This window comes from Triturus cristatus, chromosome 1_1 (assembly GCF_964204655.1).
Source record: "Triturus cristatus chromosome 1_1, aTriCri1.1, whole genome shotgun sequence".
Taxonomy (NCBI): domain Eukaryota; kingdom Metazoa; phylum Chordata; class Amphibia; order Caudata; family Salamandridae; genus Triturus; species Triturus cristatus.
The window spans coordinates 1,036,701,092-1,036,726,092 of record NC_140579.1 but is presented as its reverse complement, the minus strand read 5'-3'; positions in this window follow the sequence as shown (position 1 = coordinate 1,036,726,092).

The window sequence follows — 25,001 nt, the reverse complement described above, 5'->3', positions numbered from 1 at the left end:
GTGTGTGCAATACATCCAGGACACAGATGGCAGCTTGCTGGCAATCCTACAAAATGCATGATACACCTGTTGATTGTCAAGTCAACATGACATGCCCTGAAAAGATTTGGGGGCCAGTCTGAGTGAAGAGCCACAGATATGACCGGAGTGACACACAACCACATAGCTGCATTTGAAGGATGTCATCTCATCCAGACAGCTGACTGCAAGGCACAGGCACAGGTCACATGGAATGTCAAATGTACATGTCAATCACAGTGCGATGAAGGGGTACACGTGACAACACAAAGCTACAGCCATTGAGACGACAAACACATGTATGACTGAACATATGTGATGTCCAATGCACAAAGACCCTACAGCCTTGGGAATCCACATGTGGCATGGTGTGCGTAGATGTGTTACATGCCCATCTCCACACAGACCCCTGTTGGATGCACCAACAGCAGATGCCGTTGACGGGACACTGACATGAAACTCATGGGAACACATGACACACAGCCGACATAGTCCTAAAGGGGCACGCTGATCGTGACAGGTCAGTTCATAAGTGTCCCAGTCCCTGGCATCAGGAGACAGGTGCGGGTGTTGATGACTGTGCCACCCACTGCTGCTATGTATCACACAGTTGGACTACAGACACACATGTGGCACGTGTCAAGGTGATGTGTGCCACATCGTGCCCCATCACACATGACATGTGTCCACAGGTGAGAACACATCAATTGTGCAATGAGATGGAAGGACCTGTGCAAGATCACAAGCTAACACACCTAGGGCCTGCACCTGAAAGTATGCAATGATAAGTACTTGATGGACATCCATGTGCGACTCGTAGCCCTCCATTCCTGGAATGTGTACGGCTGTATCACCATTGTAAGCGTGTGAAATGCGTACACGTACATGTAGGCACTGTTAGTACAAGTACGTGTACAACTGGTGCATACACGGACGTGTACAACTGGTGCGTACACGGACGTGTACAAGTACGTGTAGGCACTGGTAGTACACGTACGTGTACAACCGGTGCATAAACGGACGTGTACAACTGGTGCGTACACATACATGTACAAGTACGTGTAGGCACTGGTAGTACACATATGTGTACCACTGGTGCGTACATGGACGTGTACAACTGGTGCATACACATACGTGTACTACCAGTGCCTACACGTACCTGTACACGTACGTGTATGCACCAGTTGTACACGAACATGTACAACTGGTGCCTACACGTACGTGTACAGGTACATGTAGGCACTGGTAGTACACATACGTGTACAACTGGTGCGTACACAGACGTGTAAAACTGGTGCCTACACGTACGTGTACAAGTACGTGTAGGCACTGGTTGTACACGTACGTGTACAACTGGTGCGTACACGGATGTGTACAACTGGTGTGTACACGTACATGTACAAGTACGTGTAGGCACTGGTAGTACACGTATGTGTACAACTGGTGCGTACACGGACGTGTACAACTGGTGCGTACACGTATGTGTACAAGTACGTGTAGGCACCGGTAGTACACGTACGTGTACCACTGGTGCGTACACGGACGTGTACTACCAGTGCCTACACGTACCTGTACACGTACGTGTACGCACCAGTTGTACACGTACGTGTGCTACCAGTGCGTACACGTACCAGTTGTACACTACCAGTGCGTACACGTACACATACGTGTACGCACCAGTTGTATACGTACGTGTACTACCAGTGCCTACACGTACGTGTACAGGTACGTGTAGGCACTGGTAGTACACATACGTGTACAACTGGTGCATACACAGACGTGTACAACTGGTGCGTACACGTATGTGTACAAGTACGTGTAGGCACTGGTAGTACACGTACGTGTACAACTGGTACGTACACGTACGTGTACAAGTACGTGTAGGCACTGGTAGTACACATACGTGTACAACTGGTGCGTACACGTACGTGTACTACCAGTGCCTACATGCACCTGTACACACCAGTTGTACATGGACGTGTACAACTGGTGCGTACACGTATGTGTACTACCAGTGCCTGCATGTACCTGTACATGTACGTGTATGCACCAGTTGTACACGTACGTGTACTACCAGTGCCTACACGTACGTGTACTACCAGTGCCTACACGTACTTGTACACGTACGTGTACGCACCAGTTGTACATGTACGTGTACTACCAGTGCCTACACGTATGTGTACAGGTACGTGCAGGCACTGGTAGTACACGTACATGTACAACTGGTACGTACACGTACATGTAGAACTGCTGCGTACACGTACGTGTACTACCAGTGCCTACACATACCTGTACACGTACGTGTACGCACCAGTGGTACATGTACGTGTACTACCAGTGCCTACACATACGTGTACAGGTACATGTAGGCACTGGTAGTACACGTACATGTACGCACCAGTGGTACACGTACCTGTATGCACCAGTTGTACACGTACGTGTACTAACAGTGCCTACACGTACGTGTACTAACAGTGCCTACACGTACGTGTCAAACGCACAGTGCAACTGGTGCCGTAGGGGTACGTGTGAAACGCACCGTACCTGTGTGTGGCTTTGAAATTTACATAGGGGACACATAAGGGACAGGTATTAGGCCCTAAATGCATGCAGGTTGCAATGGATACCAAGATTTGTCTTCAAAATTTTCCAGCAGGTGTCTTGGAAAAGTCAGTTGGCCACAATATACAATGTTGCAAAGTGGTTGTTGACTTGACATGATGCTCTAAATTTGAACGATGCAAATGCTGTCACTGCTGTATGTTTAAAGGGATTGGAGTAAACATAAGATGCGAATGATTCAGACCAATGACTATGTACTCCTCAAAATGAATGGCCCTCAGCAAGACTGATATAAGGCATCCAGATGCCATGAGAGGACACTTGCCTGCACAACTTTCCTGTCGACAACATTGCTGCTGTCTCTGCTTCCCTGGACCATGTCTCGTGCTGTGGAGAGGGCCCAGCCATTCACCCTGGAGGAGAATCAGGCCCTGCTGGATGTCCTCCTCCCACAGTACACCAGCCTGTATGGGAGACCAGGGGAGCAGGTGAGTTCTGAGTCCACTACCTTTGCCTATGCACCTGTTGTGTGACAGTCAATATTGTGTCCAGGTGGGACTGACATGCAATGTTGTTCAGAGTGTGTCCCGGGGGGGGCATGCTTATGTCACTCATGCAGTGCATCATGTAGTTCCTGTGTGCACTCCTCACTTGCATGGTGCTTACAGGGAATTTCACTGCATAGTGCATGAGACATTCAGCCTGGCTAATCCTTGGGGGCTTTTCTTCATGTTGTCCTGAGGTGATTCAGTGTTCCCCCCGGTGTGACAGGTGACTGTACCCACAGAGGTGTATGAGTTGGGTGGACCTGTGGTGAGAGTGCCCAAATGACGTGTACGACCTCATGGACATTGACGTGTGTGAATGTTCCTTGTCATATGGGTGAGTGTCTATGTGAAGTGTTGCACCACAGCTGCATGTTGAAGGCTACTGATCTAACCATCTGATGTGACAAGTGAGCCGTGCTTTGTGTGTGACTTGCAGAGCTGCCACGACACCTGTGACTCCTCCCTGGCAAATGGCACATGTGCAGATTGAGGGTTGTATCCGCTGTAGTGATTGACATGCCAGTGCTCAGTGGCTGGGTGTGTCTGGCTAGTCTGCTGAGGGTGCGTCAGTGGAGTGGGACATGTGACTGCATGGCACGTGCTGTCCATCAGCCTGCTGTTGCATGTGCTGCACAGTGTGTGGCATGTTCATTGAGTGTTTTGCACCCCTCATGCCACCTGTAGACTTTCAATGCCATGTACTGCATTGGCGCTCGCACACAGGCCACTTGCATGTTGTGAATGAGGCTATTCCTGTCAGCATCCTATGCCCTGTTCAACATTTCAAAGATGTTCTGATGTGTGTTTCTGGGACATGGAGCAGGTGTATTGATGTTGTGTCACTTTGTCATCCTGACAGGTAACTGCCTACGAGAAGGGGGTCATCTGGACCAACGTCGTCAGGGCCGTGAGGACTGCGGGGGGTGTGATCGGCAGCTGGCCCAGGTCTGCAAGAGATGGCTGGACATCCGGTGCTGGACCCGGTGGATCGCCCGGGTCCAGCTGAAGCTCTCTCCACCTCGCCGCCATGGCGGGCGCCGACACCTGACCCTCCACATGAAACGTGTCCTGGCGGTGGTCTTCCCTGACCTCGATAGGCAGTTTAGAGGAGGGACTGCAGCAAGGAGGGGGTAGGTACATGGCTTTTTGTTGTGTTATGTGTCGCCAGCTTTAGGAAGTGCTATTTTGCATGAATACACTCCCAGAGTTCATATGTGCAGTGTATTTTCTCTTTCTAAATGTCACCTGGGCATCTTTTTCATCCCTTCCTCTCCTTGACATGTGTCCCCTGGTGTGTGTTTTTAATCACATTTGCACATGGTCATCTATGGTGCCAGTACATCTAAGTGCACATTGCTTTCTGCATCATGTGGGAGGGTGGTCTGTGACTTGTGTCGGTACCTTGCCTGTGCCATGACCTGTTCACTATGTAGGGGGTCCATAGTTGTTGTCACTGATGCTGATTCTCAATATAGGAGTGTGAGCCTTCAACTGGACACCCTTGCAGCATGCATGTGCAATGTTGTGGCCTCAGACATGATGTGCATGAGTGTGAGATATGCATAGTGCCATGACGGTTGTACATGGTAGAGTCAGCTCCGTCCAGGACCATGGAGCAGTGTGCCCACTACATTCCCCTGAGACACCCTGGCCTCCTAATCATGTGTGTCATCCAACACTGTGCACATTCTCTGTGTGTGCTGCATAGGTCTGCCTCTGTGGCATTGTTCCCTGCCCTACTTTGATTTGGTTAATGTGTGCTACATGTGTCCACTGGACAGGGATACAACATTTTGCTTGTGCATACTCACACTGGGCAGTGCCTGTGTGGCTATTCACAAGAATCTGTTGATGGTTGTTAGTCACAAATATGTGTTGTCAGCCCCACGAGGTGATGTGGTGTCAATGAAGCAATTTTGCAAGCACAGTTGTTGTAACCCTGAATAAGAGGTGTCACTTCTTGATCTGTATTCATCACATTGACTCAGGTATTGGGGCAGAGGGGTGCGGGAGAGGCATACATGTGCAACTCAGATTTTTAAGTGACAGGTATGACTTGTGTGGGAGAATTGCGTGGACTAAAATACACTGGGCAGTGCCCCTGTGATGCTGGCCAGTGTTCAATGTACGTGCTTTGCAGCCTGTGTCTTTTTTTTTACCAACAAGAATCCTGCTCATACATTTTTTGGCACGTGTGGTTCTGATGCAACGCAGTTTGGACTGTGTGTGCTGACATCTGTGTGTACATTCAGGCTTGTCATGAGGGTGTCCCCACAGTCCCCACAGTCCAGCTGGCCTTTTTTAACACCCAATTGCAGTCCCATTGGCTTATTCATTGTCCAGGGTGTGGACATCGGTGCCACTCCAGATGACAGGCAGTAGGTCATATGTGTAGCCAACTGTGTAATCAGGTGACGGATGGCCTGGTGACAACTGACATGATTCTAGTTGTTACTCTTCATGATTTGTACCTTGGAACTCACAGCACTTGTCAACAGTTGTTCATGTTTCACATGTGGAAATTCGTTGATTTGTGTTAAGAACACTAATGTGCCTGCATGCAATATGTCGCACAAGGCAGTGCACACAAAAGTACATTGACACTGTAATGGAATGAGCTGGCACATTTTCTATGAAGCAAAAACCAAAGGAAATGATGGACGGAGTGTTGAACATTGCATGCACTCACCCCCAGTCAACTGATCTGGGTTTAATCCATCACCGTTCTTTAGCCCACACTGCCACCCCAGTTCAGACATGGCCTTATGCAAATCAGTCTGACCCTGTGCCTCATGGGAACAGTCCAGCCCGAACTGCCAAGCCATGTCTTCCCTGGACCGGAAACAAGCTTCCTAGGACCGGTTTCTGGCATTTCCTTTGGTTTTTGCTTTGTTCGCCATAATTTGGCAGGGTATGCTCAGACGTGAGTCCCTTGCTCACTTTGCCACTGGATTCAAGCAAGCCTGGCTGAAGACGGCTGAAATGCCAGAAACCGGTCTTAGGCAGCTTGTTTCCGGTCCAGGGAAGACATGGCTTGGCAGTTCGGGCTGGACTGTTCCCATGAGGCACAGGGTCAGACTGATTTGCATATGGCCATGTCTGAACTGGGGTGGCAGAGTGGGCTAAAGAACGGTAATGGATTAAACCCAGATCAGTTGACTGGGGGTGAGTGCTTGCAATGTTCAACACTCCGTCCATCATTTCCTTTGGGTTTTGACATTTTCTATGAAGCCACTGTTTTAAATAAATGTTGTCACAGATTCTCCGTATACATGTGCCCACGGTGGTCTTGATTTTGTGAGACTCATTAGTTGTCGGTGATACAAACTAACGAGTGTCAAGACGTCCAGACCTCCGTGGGCCCATGTATATGTACTTTCTGCAACACAATCTATTTCTGACAGTGGTTCCTCCGAAAAGGTGGCAGCTTCTTTAATGACAGTGTCAATGTACTTTTGTATGCACTGCCTTGTGCAACATCTTGCATGCAGGCACATCAGTGTTCTTTTAGCAAAATGGCCAATTGGCATATCCCAAACATGTAGATTGGTTGAAGTTGTGTGAGTCCCAAGGTACTAACATTTGTTCATTTTGCGTTTCAAGGGACTTACAGGTCTCTCAGTCTGGTCACACCTTGAGTATTGAGGTGTGTTAGTTTACCTTGAGTGCACCACTCCTGTTTATTTCAGGGTAAACAAGAGGTGTCATGACTTCATTTTATTGCTGTGCTCATCGGTTCACAGACATCGGCTTCTTAGTGTATTGCTAATTCAAGTAGTGGCCTTTTGTGTATTGAGTTTCCTGGTGTCAAAGTGGCATGGTGGGTCTACCAACTGGGCAGTACAGGGCTTACATATGTGCAGAGTTATCCAGCTGTTACTCATGATGCATTGCCTGATATGCACTGTGACCTATTGTTCTTGTGCTCATGTGTCAGATGTGTACAGGTGACTGATGCTTTCTGGTTTCTTCTCCTTGCCCACAGCATCATCATCCACACGCGAGGGAGACACCGGCATGGACCTTGAGGAGGGACCCAGCGACAGTGCCACCAGTGATGTGGAGTCAGCAGGAGACAGTGGCACGGAGGGCGAGGGGAGTCAGTCGGAGGACCTGTCCGGAGGCAAGAGCATGTACGACACCGACGGGTCCCAGGCTGACATCCTTGAGGAGGCGGAGGATGCAGCAACATCTGGCAGCATCCCACCATCTGTACCTGCCTCCTCCATTGCCATCTCCGCCCTCCCAGTTGCTCCCGTCCCTTCTGTCCGTGCACGGTCCCACTGTGTCTCCTGCAGGCCAGGCACCGCAGCCCCTGTCACCCCTGCTGCCCTCAGTGAAGAGTCTGTGGACACACTGCACCAGTTGCAGGTTGGTGAAGCATCGATGCTGCATGTCCTCCATGAACACACTAGACTGCTCACACAGTTGGTGTCGTTCGTGGAGGGCATGTCATCAAAGATGACTGAGCAACGCAGGTTTCTGCGGTCCATGGACTCTTCACTGAACGAAGCAGTGTCTCTCCTGCGGCGCTCCATCCCCCCCTACCCCGGACCCATCCACACTGCACTCTCCCATGCCTGTCCAAAGCACACACAGACAGTCACAGGCACACACCCCAACAGACACATCCAGCACACCCCCAACTAAGGCACAGCGCACACCTCCTGACACTCACAATCAGGGGGATGTAGTCACACCCACAGGGTCTGGGGGCAAACGGCAGCCACGCAGCCACAGACAGAGTCCGCAGTCCTCATGACCCACTTCCTCCAAATCCACTCCCCTTAGCTCCCCTGCCAAGACATCACCCAAAGTGACCGACAGGGCTAGTCAGTCCCTCAGCCCCACTGTGACACCACCCCGCAAGCGGTTGAGGAAGTCTCCAGCCAGGGGAGTTGAGTCCCCCCCCATGTTCACCACCTCCCCCGAGAGCGCTGCACCCCATCCCTCGGACCCCCCCCTCCATTGGCCCTGGTGTTCGTTCCGGTGCAGGGGTTCCTCTGGACGCCCTGGCTGCAGTGTGCAGCGAGCTGCTCACCACCACCTTTGGCGCTGCACCACCCCCTGTGGTGGATACGTCCAGCCCTGCACCCACCACACCTACCTAACCCACTCTTGTCCCTGCGGTACCTGGTACTCCCACTGATGATGCCCCCCTCCCCCCCCCGGTCGACAATCCTTGAGGTGACTTTGTGCAGGCAAGGTAGGGGTGGACACACTCACATACGTCCCCCCTTGGATTCGAACTATGGACTGGCCATTGGCCTTTGTAAATAGTGTTTTATTACAATTTCTTTTTTTTTGTGTGCTGAATAAAGCCTTTTCTTTTAGTTTCCACACGATTGCATTTCAGGTACTTGATGTTGGTGATGAGGCCCATGAAGTTGTTGTTCTGATAATGTGTTAGGGTTCTGAGAAATGTTTTAGTATGATGGTCCTGAGGTGGACCATGGTGTCTGTGTGCCATCTCAATGTCTGTGAAAATATGAATTGGTAGTGTATGTTCCTTTGGATTGTGAGACATTGTCCAAGGAAGTGTTCCTTCCTCTGTGGCACCTGACATGTTCCCTGCAAACAGTTGCACAATTGTTGTGCTGACCTATGTCAACATATCCTTTGTTGGTGACGGATCCCTTCACCAATGGCCATGCATGCTCACCAATGTCTCCTGCTAACTCATCTGTGCCATCCTTGCCAGTCACTGTACTTGTGCTTTGTGTATGTAGGAATGGCACCAGGGAGCAATTGGCCCTTTTCAGCACTATGCATGTGTGTAATCACGGCCTAACACACAAAAGGCATGTGTAATGCAGGGTATTTGGGAACCTGACTCACAATTGTGAGCATTGTATCTAGTGGCAGTGAACCCTATTCCTTCCATGAGAGACATCATCTGGGTGGCTGGACCAGCACCTGGACATTCCTATCACTCCTGTGATGTGCGTGACAGTGTGTGGTCCCCTTGGCTAACTTATTTTAGGATGAATTTCCATGACTATACAGTATGTTGGCATTAAATCCGGGTGTGTATTGTGGGGCATCCACCATGGGTGGGTATACATGTATTGTATGTCCTCACACCCACATGTGGTGTGTCATGCAGTGTGTGAATGACATCCATCCTCCTGGGAGTTGGGCTCTGCTGGGAGTGAAATGCACCCACCCCTCATATGTTTGGGCACTGCTGGGAGTCCTCTGCACCCACCCCTCATATGTCTGGGCACTGCTGGGAGTCCTGTGCACCCACCCCTCATATGTCTGGGCACTGCTGGGAGGCCTCTGCACCCACCCCTAATATGTCTGGGCACTGATGGGAGTCCTCTGCACCCACCCCTCATATGTCTGGGCACTGCTGGGAGGCCTCTGCACCCACCCCTAATATGTCTGGGCACTGCTGGGAGTCCTCTGCACCCACCCCTCATATGTCTGGACAGTGCTGGGAGGCCTCTGCACCCAACCCTCATATGTCTGGGCACTGCTGGGAGTGATATGCACCCACCCCTCATATGTGTGGGCACTGCTGGGAGTCCTCTGCACCCACCTCTCATATGTCTGGGCACTGCTGGGTGTCCTCTGCACCCACCACTCATATGTCCGGGCACTGCTGGGAGGCCTCTGCACCCACCCCTAATATGTCTGGGCACTGCTGGGAGTCCTCTGCACCCACCCCTCATATGTCTGGGCACTGCTGGGAGTGATATGCACCCACCCCTAATATGTCTGGGCACTGCTGGGAGTCCTCTGCACCCACCCCTCATATGTCTGGGCACTGCTGGGAGTCCTCTGCACCCCCCCTCATATGTCTGGGCACTGCTGGGAGTCCTTTGCACCCACCCCTCATTTGTCTGGTCACTGCTGGGAGTCCTCTGCACCCACCCCTCATTTGTCTGGGCACTGCTGGGAGGCCTCTGCACCCACCCCTAATATGTCTGGGCACTGCTGGGAGTCCTCTGCACCCAACCCTCATATGTCTGGGCACTGCTGGGAGGCCTCTGCACCCACCCCTCATAAGTCTGGGCACTGCTGGGAGTGATATGCACCCACCCCTCATATGTCTGGGCACTGCTGGGAGTCCTCTGCACCCACCCCTCATATGTCTGGGCCCTGCTGGGAGGCCTCTGCACCCACCCCTAATATGTCTGGGCACTGCTGGGAGTGATATGCACCCACCCCTCATATGTCTGGGCACTGCTGGTAGTCCTCTGCACCTACCCCTCATATGTCTGGGCACTGCTGGGAGTCCTCTGCACCCACCCCTCATATGTCTGGGCCCTGCTGGGAGGCCTCTGCACCCACCCCTAATATGTCTGGGAACTGCTGGGAGGCCTCTGCACCCACCCCTCATATGTCTGGGCACTGCTGAGAGTCCTCTGCAACCACCCCTAATATGTCTGGGCACTGCTGGTAGTCCTCTGCACCTACCCCTCATATGTCTGGGCACTGCTGGGAGGCCTCTGCACCCACCCCTCATATGTCTGGGCACTGCTGGGAGTGATATGCACCCACCCCTCATATGTCTGGGCACTGCTGGGAGTCCTCTGCACCCACCCTTCATATGTCTGGGCACTGCTGGGAGTGATATGCACCCACCCCTAATATGTCTGGGCACTGCTGGGAGTCCTCTGCACCCACCCCTCATATGTCTGGGCACTGCTGGGAGGCCTCTGCACCCACCCCTCATATGTCTGGGCACTGCTGGGAGTCCTCTGCACCCACCCCTCATATGTCTGGGCACTGCTGGGAGTGATATCCACCCACCCCTCATATGTCTGGGCACTGCTGAGAGTGATATGCACCCACCCCTCATATGTCTGGGCACTGCTGGCAGTCCTCTGCACCCACCCACGCACCCTCTTGGAGCTGTACACTGCTGGCCAGGACCTACACACACATCAATGTGTAGGTAACATGCTGGGCCAGTCCTCTATGCCCACATTCCTGGCATGTGTATGCCTCGTATCCAAATTTTCCTGCTGCTGTAACAGGGTACGTGTGGTATGGACCGTACCCATGCATGTATGCGTGGGTATGGTCCGTACCTGTTATGTTATGTTAAGCCGAACTTTTTGAGCGCACGGCTACCCCAAAAGGGTGTCCCGGCGCTTTAGCAAAGAGGCCCAGAGAAACAGGAAACCAAAGGCAAACCTACTACAGTCACAGCGGATTACTTGGTAAAGAGCAGAGTCTTCAACTCCTTCCTGAAAGCCAGGAGGTTGTTCGCTTTCCGAAGGGAAAGTGGGAGCTCGTTCCACAAGCAGGCTGTCACGTATTGGAAGGAACGACCTCCCATCCGAACACGTTTGACCACAGGCACCTCCATTTTAGCCAGGTCCGCCGACCTCAGCAACCTCCGCGGCACATAGAAAGCAATACGCTTCCTCAGATAGTTAGGGCCAATCGCATGGAGGGCTTTAAATGCCAGAGTGAGGAGCTTAAATCTGATTCTCCCCGAAATTGGCAGCCAGTGCAGCCTAGCCAGGAGCGCAGAGGCGCTAGCTCTCCTGGGCAGCCCATAGATGGCTCTGGCCGCCGAATTCTGGGCAATCTGCAGTCTGGATAAAAGATACTTAGGTAGGCCTGCAAAGAGTGCATTAGCATAGTCCAGGCGGGAGCCCACAAGCGCCTGGACTACATTCCTACGATACTGCAGTGAGAGCAGAGGAAGAAATTTCCTAAGCATCTTGAGGATGCTGAAACATTTCCCTGCTAATCCCAGGATGTGTGGGCGGAAGGATAAATCATCGTCAAACACCACTCCGAGATTTTTTACCTGAGAAGATGGTTTCTCTGGAGGGAACATGTCCTGGGGCCACCATGTCTTCCAGCCCGGATCAGGGGCACAGCCGAAAAAGAGCAGCTCAGATTTGTCTGAGTTGCATTTCAGGCTGTGCCGCTGAAACCACGCAAAGACTGCGCTCAGACAGTCCTTGATTCTGCCGCCGTTGAAGGCCTCTCCCTTCCTGCAAGTGAACAAGAGCTGGGTGTCATCAGCGTATGAGATGACCCGGGCCCCAAACGCCTCTGCTACCTCCGCTAGAGGGGCCATGTATATGTTGAAGATGGTGGGGCTCAGGATGGAACCTTGAGGCACCCCCACCTCCAGCGAAAGCATTTCGGCCGAGAACGGCGGAGCCCAGATCACCTGTCGGCGGTCGGCAAGAAAGGATTGAAACCAGTCCAGCACCGTCCCTCGCAGACCAATCTCCCTGAGTCTTGAGAGGAGACCTGCGTGTGGGACGGTGTCGAACGCCGCCGATAGGTCCAACATGACTAGCATAGCCTTTCCCCCATGATCGAGCGACTCCCTGATGGCGTCGGTAACCTCTACCAGAGCCGTCTCCGTGCTGTAATTCGCACGAAAGCCGGACTGGGAGTCATGCAGCAGTTTGTTGTTCTCAATAAAGGTGGTCAGAGTATGCTGAACATGTTTCTCCAACACCTTCGCCAGAGCAGGGAGGAGGGAGATTGGTCTATAGTTAGCGCATTGCAGGGGGTCGAGCAGAGGCTTCTTAATCAGCGGCAGAATGAGTGCGTGTTTCCATTGTCGTGGAACCACCCCTGAACTCAATGATAGATTAAGCAGGGGGTTCAGCAAGCTGTTCAACGCTGAGGCCACCTTGCCCAAGCATTTCGCCGGACAAGCATCCAGAGGCGAGCCAGATTGCAGCCGGGATAACAGCTCAAGCGATGTCTCACAGGACAGCTGGGGAAAGACAGATAGTAAAGGCCCAGATTCAGCCTGTGAGGGAGCTAAATAGGTCGACTTATCCCCTAACGCAGCGTCAGCCGTTCGGGAATCCACAGATGGAAAAGTGTCCTGAATCTTTAAGATTTTAGTCACAAAAAAGTCGGCGAGCTGTTTGATCCATTCTTCCGTGTGTGAATGGACCGGGGTCCCTACTACAGGGTTGACAAACTCCTTCACAATCCTAAAGAGTTCCCGGCTCGTATTATCGGCTTTGTCAATTCTCTGCTCAAGATAGTTCTTTTTGGCTGCGGCAATCTGTTTATAGTAAGACTTTGTCGCGTCGCGGTATTTCGTTAGCTCCACAAGATCGTACTTGCGCCGCCACCGCCTTTCCAACTTTTTGCAGTCTTGTCGCATTGTACGTAAAGTGGAAGAGAACCAAGGAGCAGAATTAAGATGAGGTGCTGTTCTAGCAGGCTTCAATGGGGCCAGCTCCTCGAATCTTGCCTGCATCCAGTTCTGGACCAGGATTAGGTCGGCTTCCAGAACCCCTGTCAGTTGACACGGGTATTGGCAGAGAGCATCGGAGAGCATATCTGCTGTCACTAGGTGGAAGGCTCTAGATTGCCGGGACCCTTCCTTCAGAGCCCTTTGGCTAAGCTTAGATACAAACACTAAGGCAAAGTTTATCAGATAATGATCTGACCAGAGGACCGGGAGTGGAGGGGACACCTCAATAGGCTTGGAGGAAAAGATCACATCTAATGTGTGGCCTTTCACGTGAGTGGGGCTGTGGATAAAAGGGGCTAGCCCTAACATCGCCGTGATATCAGGGAGTTTGGATTACCTGGTTAATCATGGGGCTGCAGGGGTATGCACCGTACCCACGCATTCATACGTGGGTACGGTCCATACCTGAGGACTCATGGGGCCGTAGGGGTATGCACCGTACCCACGTATTCATGCGTGGGTACGGTCCGTACCTGATTTATTATGGGGCAGTAGGGGTACGCATCGTACCCACGCATGAATGCGTGGGTACGGTCCGTACCTGAGTACTCATGGAGCCGTAGGGGTACGCACCGTACCCACGCATTCATGCGTGGGTACGGTCCATACCTGAGGACTCATGGGACCGTAGGGGTACGCATCGTACCCACGTATTCATGCGTGGGTACGGTCCGTACCTGATTAATTATGGGGCCGTAGGGGTACGCACCGTACCCACGCATTCATGCGTGGGTACGGTCTGTACCTGAGTACTCATGGGGCTTAGGGGTACGCACGTACCCACGCATTCATGCATGGGTACGGTCCGTACCTGAGGACTCATGGGGCCATAGGGGAACGCACCGTACCCACATATTCATGCGTAGGTACGGTCCATACCACTGTTGGCATGGTGCCGTAGGGGTACGTATGGTACGCACCATTCCCATACATTCATGCGTGGGTACGGTCCGTACCACTGTTGTCATGGCGCCGTAGGGGTACGTGTGGTACGCACCGTACCCACGCATGTTGTTCTCACCTTCTGCGGCATGTGCGTTGGGTGCGGTGCACCAGGTCATAGGCCAAGAGGACCGGGATGACACGTACGATGGGGTTCATGGCTGTACGTCGCGTTCCGGGGCTCGGTGGCGTTGCCGTTCGCGTCAGACTCTGCTTTTCCGGCTGTGTTTGGCTCCTGTAAACAAAGAGCCGTACGGAGTGACGTCTGTACGAATCGTACTAGCTGTGTCGGAAAACGCTGGTGAAATACGTACGGACATCGCGTACACGCATTTCCGGATCGGAATCGTCGGTATTTTTGGGCTGTATGGTCTTTTGTACGATTCGTACCGAAAATGGCTTTCTGTACGAATCGTACTTCCTAGGTTGTGAAATGAGTTTACCTGGTACGAGTCGGACGGGGAACGCACTCCGTACAACCAATCATAGAGCCTTTTTACAGGATCGGAATCGGCCCCTTAGTTGTTCTTCCATGTTTCCTAACTGTATTACATCTTCTCGAGCTTGATACATTGCTGTTTCCACCTCATTCATGGCAGTTGCTGCTTCGTTATCAACAATTGGTTGTCCTAGTGGATCTTGACTCAGTGCAGCAGAACTTTGACTGTCTTGAGAACTGTCTCTAGCAATCTCAGCTGCAATTGTAGCTTCTTGATCAATTTCATCATTCAACATTTTCACATAATTTGCAAAAGCACTGCATTGTATGCTATCTTTACAAGCATTAAATGAATCTTCATAGCTCTGAAAATCCCAGTTCTGAACGCCATGGTTTGAACATTTGCAAAAGGGCTAAATAGTAAAATTCCCTTTTATCAGCAGTGTCGCAACTCAGTTTCCTGTGATTAATTAAATTTCCTTTCCTTTCCTTTGTTTCACCAGACATCCTTCAGAACAAATAACTGCATATTTTCCATCATTGATGCTCTCTGTAGTATTCCGTTTATAAGTGTAGTTTTGCAGCACTTCTTAGAGACACATGTTCTCAAGATGATGACTTCTGTATGGGTAATATGTGTCCAACATATTCGTTTTCAAAATATCTGTACTTTCTGGTTCTTTTTCTGCTAAATATTCAATTTCTTGAACAGATTTTAGTACCCGATTTCGCCTTCCTGCAAGACCTAGACTCACCCAAATGATTCTTCTACTTTTGGAATATAGACTTGCAGATGATAACCGATCTGAACATTCATTTGCTCCAATTTCACGATGCAATAACATCTTCAAACTGAAACTGTATAACTTTTTACTTAGAGTCTTCTCGTGAGAAATCTCTTCCCACATTTCTTTCAATTCCGTCTTTTCTGATTTAGTAATGTAGGACGTTGCATATCGTGCAACAGCAATGGAATTGTCCGCAACATACTGAATATCCATGTTAGCATTCCACATGGATAAAATAACTGGATTGTAGTCATTTATGTATTTTGATTCTTCAATTCTTTTTAAGTTGTAGGTATTTTTCGGAGACTTTCTTGTGATGGTATGTCGCATAGCTGACATAAAACTGTTCACTCTTCCTTTGGATAATACAGGACGTGGAAATCCAAAATGACATTTGGTATAGAACTTAGCCTTTGACTTGTACTTTCGTCGACAGTATTTTCCTCATCGATGGCTTTGGAATCGTAAGACTTGTTGTTTTAAGTTTTTATGTTCTTTGCTATTGGGTACAGCACATGTGGCATAATCTTCAATGAAAGACAAAACAGTTTCATCTGAATCTGTTCCAAATTTGGGGGCGTCCTTGATCCATAACAACATATGAATATGAGGAGCACCTCTTGCTTGATACTCCTTTCTCCAAAAGAAATCCACAACTTCTCCAAGAGGAGGATTCTTTTTATTGCAGATGAAATACATTATAGCTTCAAATCTATGATTGAAATATCTGCATACATTAATAGGATCCAATGAGCACAATTCTCCAGGTGTCTTGAATTCAATATTTTTTATATTGGAATTTGCCTCTCGAAGAAATTCAAGTAAATCATCCCAAGCATACTCAGCACAGCTTAGTGTAACAAACCCTGTAGGAGTTCCCAAGTTCCGTAGCATACATTTCAGTTCTCCATGACGATGGTACCAATATTCATTAATCCCACGCTGACATGCCATCAGATTAATCAACTGAGATTCTAAATGATCATCTCTCTGATGCACTTTATCCATAAAATCCTTTGCCGTTACATTTTGCAGATGCATTCCAGTTTTGAAAATGTGATTTACTGCATATGAAAGTCCAGACAAGTCACTTTCAAACAGGAGATGAAACATATAAGGGATACATTGTCGAAATCTTGGATCTTCTGCATATAATCTTGTTGTCCGATATTCAGATGCAGGAATCTGCACAGGACGTTCATCATATCGTCCACCTTTTCCTGTTGGAAACAACTGCGGGAAACAACAAGCCTCCAAACTCTCTTCCCATACACTCATGGGACTTCCTGTTGCTTTTTTCATTTGGAACAACTCAATCGTATTCCCCATCATCTCTTTGGAATGAAGTGGATGTACACTGTAATGTTCATAGATTTCTTCACATCTGGAAATATCCACTTTTTCAATTTGTCAACTTATTGTTTCAGTATCTTCTGCTAAATCTATTTCTTATTCTCCTACAAACACATTTCTATAGTACTCATTATTTTTTAACAGATACAATGATGCCTTTTGCACTTTTCTAACATCCACTAACTCTTGCCAGATTTTCTTATTCTTAGTAGGAACACCATTAAATAGAATGACTAGTGGCTCATTTTCTGCATGGTCTACAGCAATAGTTTCAATATTTTTCCTTAAATCTAACAGTAAATACACAACTCTTCCTTTCAATCCTCTTTACAACTCTGATGGAGGTAATTTACCTGTTTTAGGCTCCATCCAAACAATAGCCTGAAACGGGTGAACACATTGAATGAGAATAGACTCATACGTATTTAAATCTATCAGCTCTGGAGGAATAGCAACCAACTCTAGAATATTATGAAGAGCTCTAGCAGGCATTTTATTCTCATCTAATTTGTTATGACAATATTTGCAAATAAGCTGCTCAGATCCCAAATCAAAACAATCCTCTACCAACAAATAAGTTGTAAATTCCATCCACTTCTCAGTATCTTCTATTTCACTTTTTAAATACAGATTGACACCCCTAGTCTGATTTTTATAGTGAGTTCGCCGACAACAAATACAAGAAACATTTGGTCTTTCACCTGAAATTACCTTAAACTTTGTGATTTCATCTTCAAATTTTTTTGTAATCACAGGTTCTACATTATCTTCAACATTTTCTTCTACTAATGTGACAGTTTCTGCACTCTCTTGCTGAGGACCAAAGTAACAAAACTCAATATCCTCACAAACCTTCTTCACATCTGATACTGAGCCATGCAAAAGAGCACTGTTCAACTCATTTAACTTTAGTGCTGGACTTTTCGCATAATACAATCTTCTCACTAACTTCCGCATTTGAGTATGATGTACTGCCAGCATCCTGAAATGGTGAAAAACACTTTCACAAACTTTCCTAGAAAGAAAAGCCAGAGAATGACCTTACAAACCAGTATTTTTTCTCACTCTGCAAGGGTCTAGTCCTTGCAATACCTTAATCTTTTGTTTAACACTTTTTTTAGTATATGCTCGTACAAAATACATAATTTATCAATAGATTCCTGTCGTACACTACAAATACTACTGCAACCCCATGTATACACAGGGTGTTTAGGACGTCTCCCTAGAACTTCATCAGCTATCACTTCTTCTGCATTTCTTTCAACCATTTTCTCTTTCTCAATTGGACAACCATCTCTAACTTCATAACCTCTACCACTGGTGTCAACTGCAAACAGTAATTTTTTGCTCTGTAAATAACTCTCTTCATTAAAAAAAGGCTCTGAACTGGAACTGTGTTTCCATTCTCCCAAAAATAGATTACAATTTTTTTTTCTATTAATTACTCTTTTCCTCCTACCTTTGGCCTTCATTAAATTGATTGGTTTATCTAGTGATTGAATTCTGTTTAATACTAAAATGAATAGTTTCCTTTTTACTTCAATAGCCTTTTCAACAATGTTTTCAATATGCTTCTTCTTTTTATAAAATAGAGCTCTCTTTTTATATTTCTTCACATCTTTCAGCAAATTATGTACTACTCTCTTGAAAAATATTTTATTCCCGTAATTCCTTATACTAATTTTGCCTTCTTTTAGCATACTTTGTCTTCTTTGACTGAACATTTGTTTTTTTGCTTTTCCTCTTATTTTGAATTTTTTTTTGTAGTTGAAACATTCTCAGTGGATTCAGCGTTCTGTACATTCTGTTTCCTCCTACAAACATTTTTAATAAATTGCTTTGTGATCTTACCAGAAGATTTTTTCTTTTTAGCCACATTATCTTGTACATTCAATACTTGTGGTTGACTTTTCTTCAAGTAATTCTCCTGTCTCTGTTCCTTTCTTTTTCTTTTATTTCATGCATGATTTCTCTATTTTAACGTCGAAAAACTAAACAGTATCTGTAAAAAAGATTCACAAATAAAAGTATACTAATAACTTTCAAATGTATACTATTCTATTACTATACAAACACATTTTATATAAAAACTGACTAAGAAACTATAGCCATGAAGCACAAGTGTGACGATGGTTAAAACACTACATGCATAGTGCATACTACTTTGAAGCAGTTCATGCCATAAAGCATACCTCACTTAGGGCCTCATGTAGGTAAATAAATTTTACCGGTTCTAAAATACCGAGCCGTACCGAATCGGTAAATTAGAATCGGTAAGTTATATGTAGGTAAAAATTCGGTAACAGTTACCGATTCGGTAACATTCGGTAATCACGAATCGGAATTCACCGAATCGGTAAATACCGAGGTGGTATTTACCGAATCGGAAAATACCGAGGTGGAAGTTACCGAATCGCAAAATACCGAGGTGGTAGTTACCGATTCGGAAAATACCGATTCGGTATGTACGGAGTCGGTAAAGAAAATCACATGACTTGACGAAACAGCTAATCCAGTGCAACGACAGCCCACCCAACCTGGAACTGCCCACACCCAGGCAGGTGTACTCAATTAGCCGAAGTGGCCACACCCAGGCAGGTGGACATAATTAGCCGACCCTGGAGAGGCTTGGAGTGCAGAGGAGAGGCAGGGAGCAGTTGCATGTGCGAGCGGGTAAACGAACAGCATGTCCAGCCAGAGAACACAGAAAGACGGAGGGGAAAGGAGGAGGAAGCTGAAATTTAGCCCCAAGGAACTCCAGGTGCTGGTGGAGGAGGTCGTGAAGCAGCACCAGAAGCTGTTCGGCAGGCAATCCCTGCAAGTGCCTGAGGTGGAAAAGCGCAACATATGGCTGGCCATCCAGGCGCAGGTCAATGCTGTGGGAGTGACCCACAGGGACATTGAGGTCCTCAAAAAGCGCTGGTATGACCTGAGGATTGTAACCAAGAGGAAGATGGGCGACATCCAGAAGGAGGCCAGCCAGACCGGAGGTGGAACCAACAGGGCACCTGCCCTCACCGAACTGGAGGAGCTGGTGGCGGCCACAATCGAGCAAGAGAGCGTCGTGGGTCTTGGGGACGCCGACAGCTCTGCCAGAGCCGCAACACACCAAGGTAAGACGAAAGCACAGCAATGTATCCCCCCCTACCCCATCCCACATCCCCCAAATGTGAAACGAGAATCACACTGCAGTCCACACGTGTCAGTGCAGACAGGCAATGCATTTCGGGAGATGTAGTCAGGGCAACACTAACCATGACGTAAATGTTACAGGGCAACAAGGCATGTCACGCACTCGAGGCACAAGGAGACAGGGGACATGTTGGAATGTGAAATTATTTATTGTGCCGCTTGCAATGCAGCCCTTCGGGGACACTGAGCCAATGTTGTATTTCTGTCCACAGATGTGACATCATGCAGGACAGGGCATGCTGCAGGAGAGACGGCACCACGGCAACATCAAACACCTCCAGCCAGCACAAGTACAGACCGGGGAGCAGGCCCACTGGCAGCCGCACCACCAACACAGCCAGCATCGCCGCACACAGAGCCAGCATCACCTCACCGTGAGCCAGCATCACCACCACCAGAGCCAGCCTCGCCACTCATGTTCGATTCACCAGCCACATCTCCGCTTGCATGCGTGAGACAGAGGAGGCGTCCAGCAGCCAGGCTACGAGCCTTGGACACCTCGTCAGACGACAGCATGGGCCCTGAAGACCGCACCGGGCCCCAGGAAGGGAGCCATGCCACTGTGCCCCACACCTCACAGGCAGCACAGACGGAAACAAGAGGGCGCCGCAGGTCGCGTGTCCAGAGTCCACCAGCACCCACTGACGGCCATGGTGTCTTCTTGGGGCTCGAGGGCCAAATGTTAAAGCAACAGCGCCTGCAATCAAAGGCAGTCATGTCAGTCCAGAGGCACATGCGGGTGATGAAGACAAGCATAGTCAACATGGACACAAACATTGGCGGCATGGCTGCGGGCATTCGGGACATGTCCCAGTCTATCCAGCAGTTGTGCAGCAAATTAGATGCTGACATCGAAGCACGGCGCCGGGAACGCCAGAGAAGGGACACTACCAGCAGGGCACTCAACCGTCTGGCAACTGCCACTTCCCTACTGTGCCGGCGCTCTGTGACGATGCAGGAGGGCCTAACACAGTGCTGCAGCGACCTGTCTCGGGGGATGGTGCAGGTGACAAGTGCACTAGGGGTGCTATTGACGAGTCAGGCGTCGACAACTGCTGCAGGGGATCCTGCGGAGAGCATCGACACCACCAGCAGCATCACACCCCCCGTCCCAGAAACACGCAGGAGCAGCAGGCGGCTTGGGGTTGGCTCTAGTGAGGATGCACAGGCCGTGCAATCCACCACTGCAGCGCGTATGCGCAAACATTGATGTCGCCCTGCCTAGCCACTTCACAATGGGTGACGTAACCCTGGACATACTCCTTGTATAGATGATATATTGCCAGATTGGCCTGATCATGTGTTCATGGCGTGGTGCCACATTAAACTACGTCATGACTGCTCACAACTCGCTGTGTCCCCTTACTTACTCAGAAATAGTTGGATGTGATCTCTGCCCGTCTCTCTCTCCCATCGATTGCAGTTGGCACTCTAGCTGCGTTGCCCTCTGGCTGGCCTGACTCATCCTCGTTGTCCTCAAAATATGTTAGTTCCACATCTGTACCTTTTTTCGTGGCAAGGTTGTGCAGCATTGCACAAGTGGCAATGATCTTGCAGCAGGTGATGGGTTTGTACTGGCGTGCGCCTCCGCTCTTGTGCAGGCAGCGGAACCTGCTCTTCAGTAGTCCAAACGTGCGCTCCACCACATTGCGTGTTGTTTTGTGTGCCACGTTGTATCGTCTCTCACTCTGGGTAGCTGGGTGTAGGTAGGGAGTGAGGATGAATGACCGGCATGCATATGCACTGTCGCCTGGATGGGTGAAAGGGAACCATCAGTAACATGCCTCTATACACTATGTTTGCATGTTTCAAGGGGCGTCACTGTTACTTACCTAGCAGGTATCCCTCTCCGAATTCTCCGGCACTCAGTCGTGTGTAAATCCCACTATTCTGGAAGATGTAAGAGTCGTGGGTGCTCCCAGGAAACTTTGCAACAATATCTGTGATGATGTTCCCTGCATCACAGATCACCTGCACGTTGATGGAGTGGGTGGACTTCCTGTTCCTGTAGATGTGCTCTGTATCTGCTGGTGGACAGATTGGGATGTGGGTACCATCAATACAGCCGAGGACATGGGGGAACTGTGCCATGTGATAAAAGTCAGTTTTTGTTTTCTGCAGTGCAGCCTGTGAGTTCGGGAAGCTTATGTAGTGGTGCATTCTCTGCATCATGGCATCCAGGAACTTCCTGAAGAAACGGGACAGGCAACTTTGGGATACCCCACCCACCGCAGCTATCACCACCTGATAACTGCCGGATGCCAACAGATGTAGGCTGCAGAGCACCTGCACATGTGGGGGTATGGCGTGCGCCCTTCTAACTGGCTGGTCCAGGAGTGGGTGTAGGTCCCTGATTAAGTCCATGATGGTTTCGGGGTGTAGCCTGTACCTCTCATGTATCTCTGCATCAGTCAGCTGGAATAGTGTGATGCGCTGTCTGTAGATTTGTTCCTCCCGTCGCCACACCCTCAGTCCTGCTGCCTGTAGACGTAGGCGCCTTGCAATGACGTACATAGCGGCCATGTTGTCCACGCTGTTGAATTTTGGGTTTGTTTTTATCCATTGTTGATGGTTACCACCTGCTTTTAGTCCGTGTTAATTACCGACTCTTAATTACCGATTTTAATGGATTTCTTAATTACCGACTGCTCCTACATGTCATTTTAAATTTTTACCACTTCATATTTACCACTTCATGTTTACCGATTCGTTAATTCTGTATTCGGTAAGTATGAATCGGTATTTTAGAATTCGGTAACTATGAATCGGTATTTACCGCCTCATATTTACCGAAAAGTGGTTTTTGGACTCCTACATCTCACTTGTCTGTATACCGGTCGGTAACGGCATATTTACCGAAAATCGGCCGTTACCGACCGGTATTTCGCTACCTACATGAGGCCCTAAAAGAGTACATGCTAACTGACTGAATAATTGCAATACTATAGGGAAACAAACTGGGTGAGTGACAGGGTGTTTCCTAGAAGTATATGAATACTGACATGGATATTGATGGTGTGAAAGACAAGTGTGTCCTGTCTCACTCCAATACTATTTGGATACTGATTAAATGATTAGAGTACTAAAAGAAGAGTGCCTAGGTGAGTTTATAAGTGTTCAGGTTTTGGCATAGTGAATGGATTACTCCATGGTGCTGAATGGGTCACTAGAGGACTCCAAGGGGAGTGACAGAGTATTTGCTAGAAGTGTATGAATACTGAATAGGGAGTTGAAGGTGTGAAACACAAGTGTATAGGTAGTTAGAGGACTGCATGCATAGTGGATAGGCATTTGAAGCAATTCATGTGCTAAGGCCTGGCTCACTGCATGAGTACTTGGGTACTGACTAAATGATTAGAGTACTGCAAGGATAGAGCCTGGGTGAATTTATAAATCGTTGACTTTTGGCACAATGAATGGATTAGTACTTGGTGGGAATGGGTCACTGGAGGAGTACAAGGGGAGTGATAGGGTGTTTGCTGTACTGTATGTATACTGAGTGGGGAATTAAAGGTGTGAAAGACAAGTGTGTAGGTGGTTAGAAGACTGCATGCATACTGGATAGACGTTTGAAGCAATTCATGTGGTAAGGGCTGACTCACTGCATGAGTACTTGGGTACTGACTGAATGATGAAAGCACTCCAAGGAGACTACCGGGGTGAATGTATAAGTGGTTGCCTTTCGGTGCAGTGAATGGATTAGTACATGGTGCTGAATGGGTCTCTGGAGAAGTATAAGGAGAGTGACAGAGTATTTGCGGGAACTGTATCAATACTGTCTGGGATATTGAAGGTGTGAAAGACAAGTATGTAGGTGGCTAGAGACCTACATTCATAATGGATAGACGTTTGAAACAGTCCATAGAGTAACACTTGGATCACTGCAAAACTACCTGACTACTGACTGAATCATTAGAGTACTACAAAAAAGAGTGACTCGGTGAATCTTTTTAAGATTTTGGATTCTAGTGCAGTGAATAGGTTAGTACTTACTGCCAAATGAGTCAGTGGAGGTGTGCAATTAAAGTGACAGAGTGTTTATTGGAGTTTATAGATACTGACAGAGAAATTGAAGGTCTGAAAGGCAATTGTGTTGGTAGTTAGAGGCCTCCATGCATACTGGAAACACGTTTGAATCAATCCATGTGCTAAGGCCTGCCTCACTCCATTAGTACTTAGGTACTGACTGAATGATTAGACTATTGCAAGAAGCGTACCTGGATGAATTTACAAGTGTTTCAGTTTTGGCGCAGTGAATGCTTTACTACATGGTGCTGAATAAGTCACTGGAACACTGCAAGGGGAGTGACAGGATGTTTGTTGAAAGTACATGGATACTCACTGGGGAATTGAAGCTATTAAAGACAAGTGTATAGTGTGTTAGAAGACTGCATGCATACTGCACAGACATTTGTAGCCCTCTATGTGATAATGCATGGTTCACTACATGAGTACCTGGAAACTGACTGAATCATTAGACTACTGCTAGGAGAGTGCCTGGGTAAAACTTATAAGTTTTTCAGTTTTGGCGCAGTAAAAAGATTAGTACATGGTACTGGATCAGTCACTGGATGAGTGCAATATGAGTGACAGGATGTTTATTGAAGTATATAGATACTGACTAGTTAATTAAAGAGGTGAAAGACAAGTGTGTAGGTGACTAGAGGCCTGTATGCATACTGCATAGGGGTTTGAAGCAGTCCATGTTGTAAGGCCTGACTCGCTGCATGAGTACTTGGATACTGACTGAATGATAAAAGTACTGCAAAGAGAGTGCCTGAGTGAATTTATAAGTCTTTGGGTTTTGGCAAAGTGAATGGTTTAGTATATGCTGCTGAATAGATCACTAGAGGAGTACATGGGGAGTGACAGGGTGTTTGCTTGAAGTGTATGAATACTGACTGTGGAATTAAAGGTGTGAAAGAGAACTGTGTAGATAGTTAGAGGACTGCATGAAT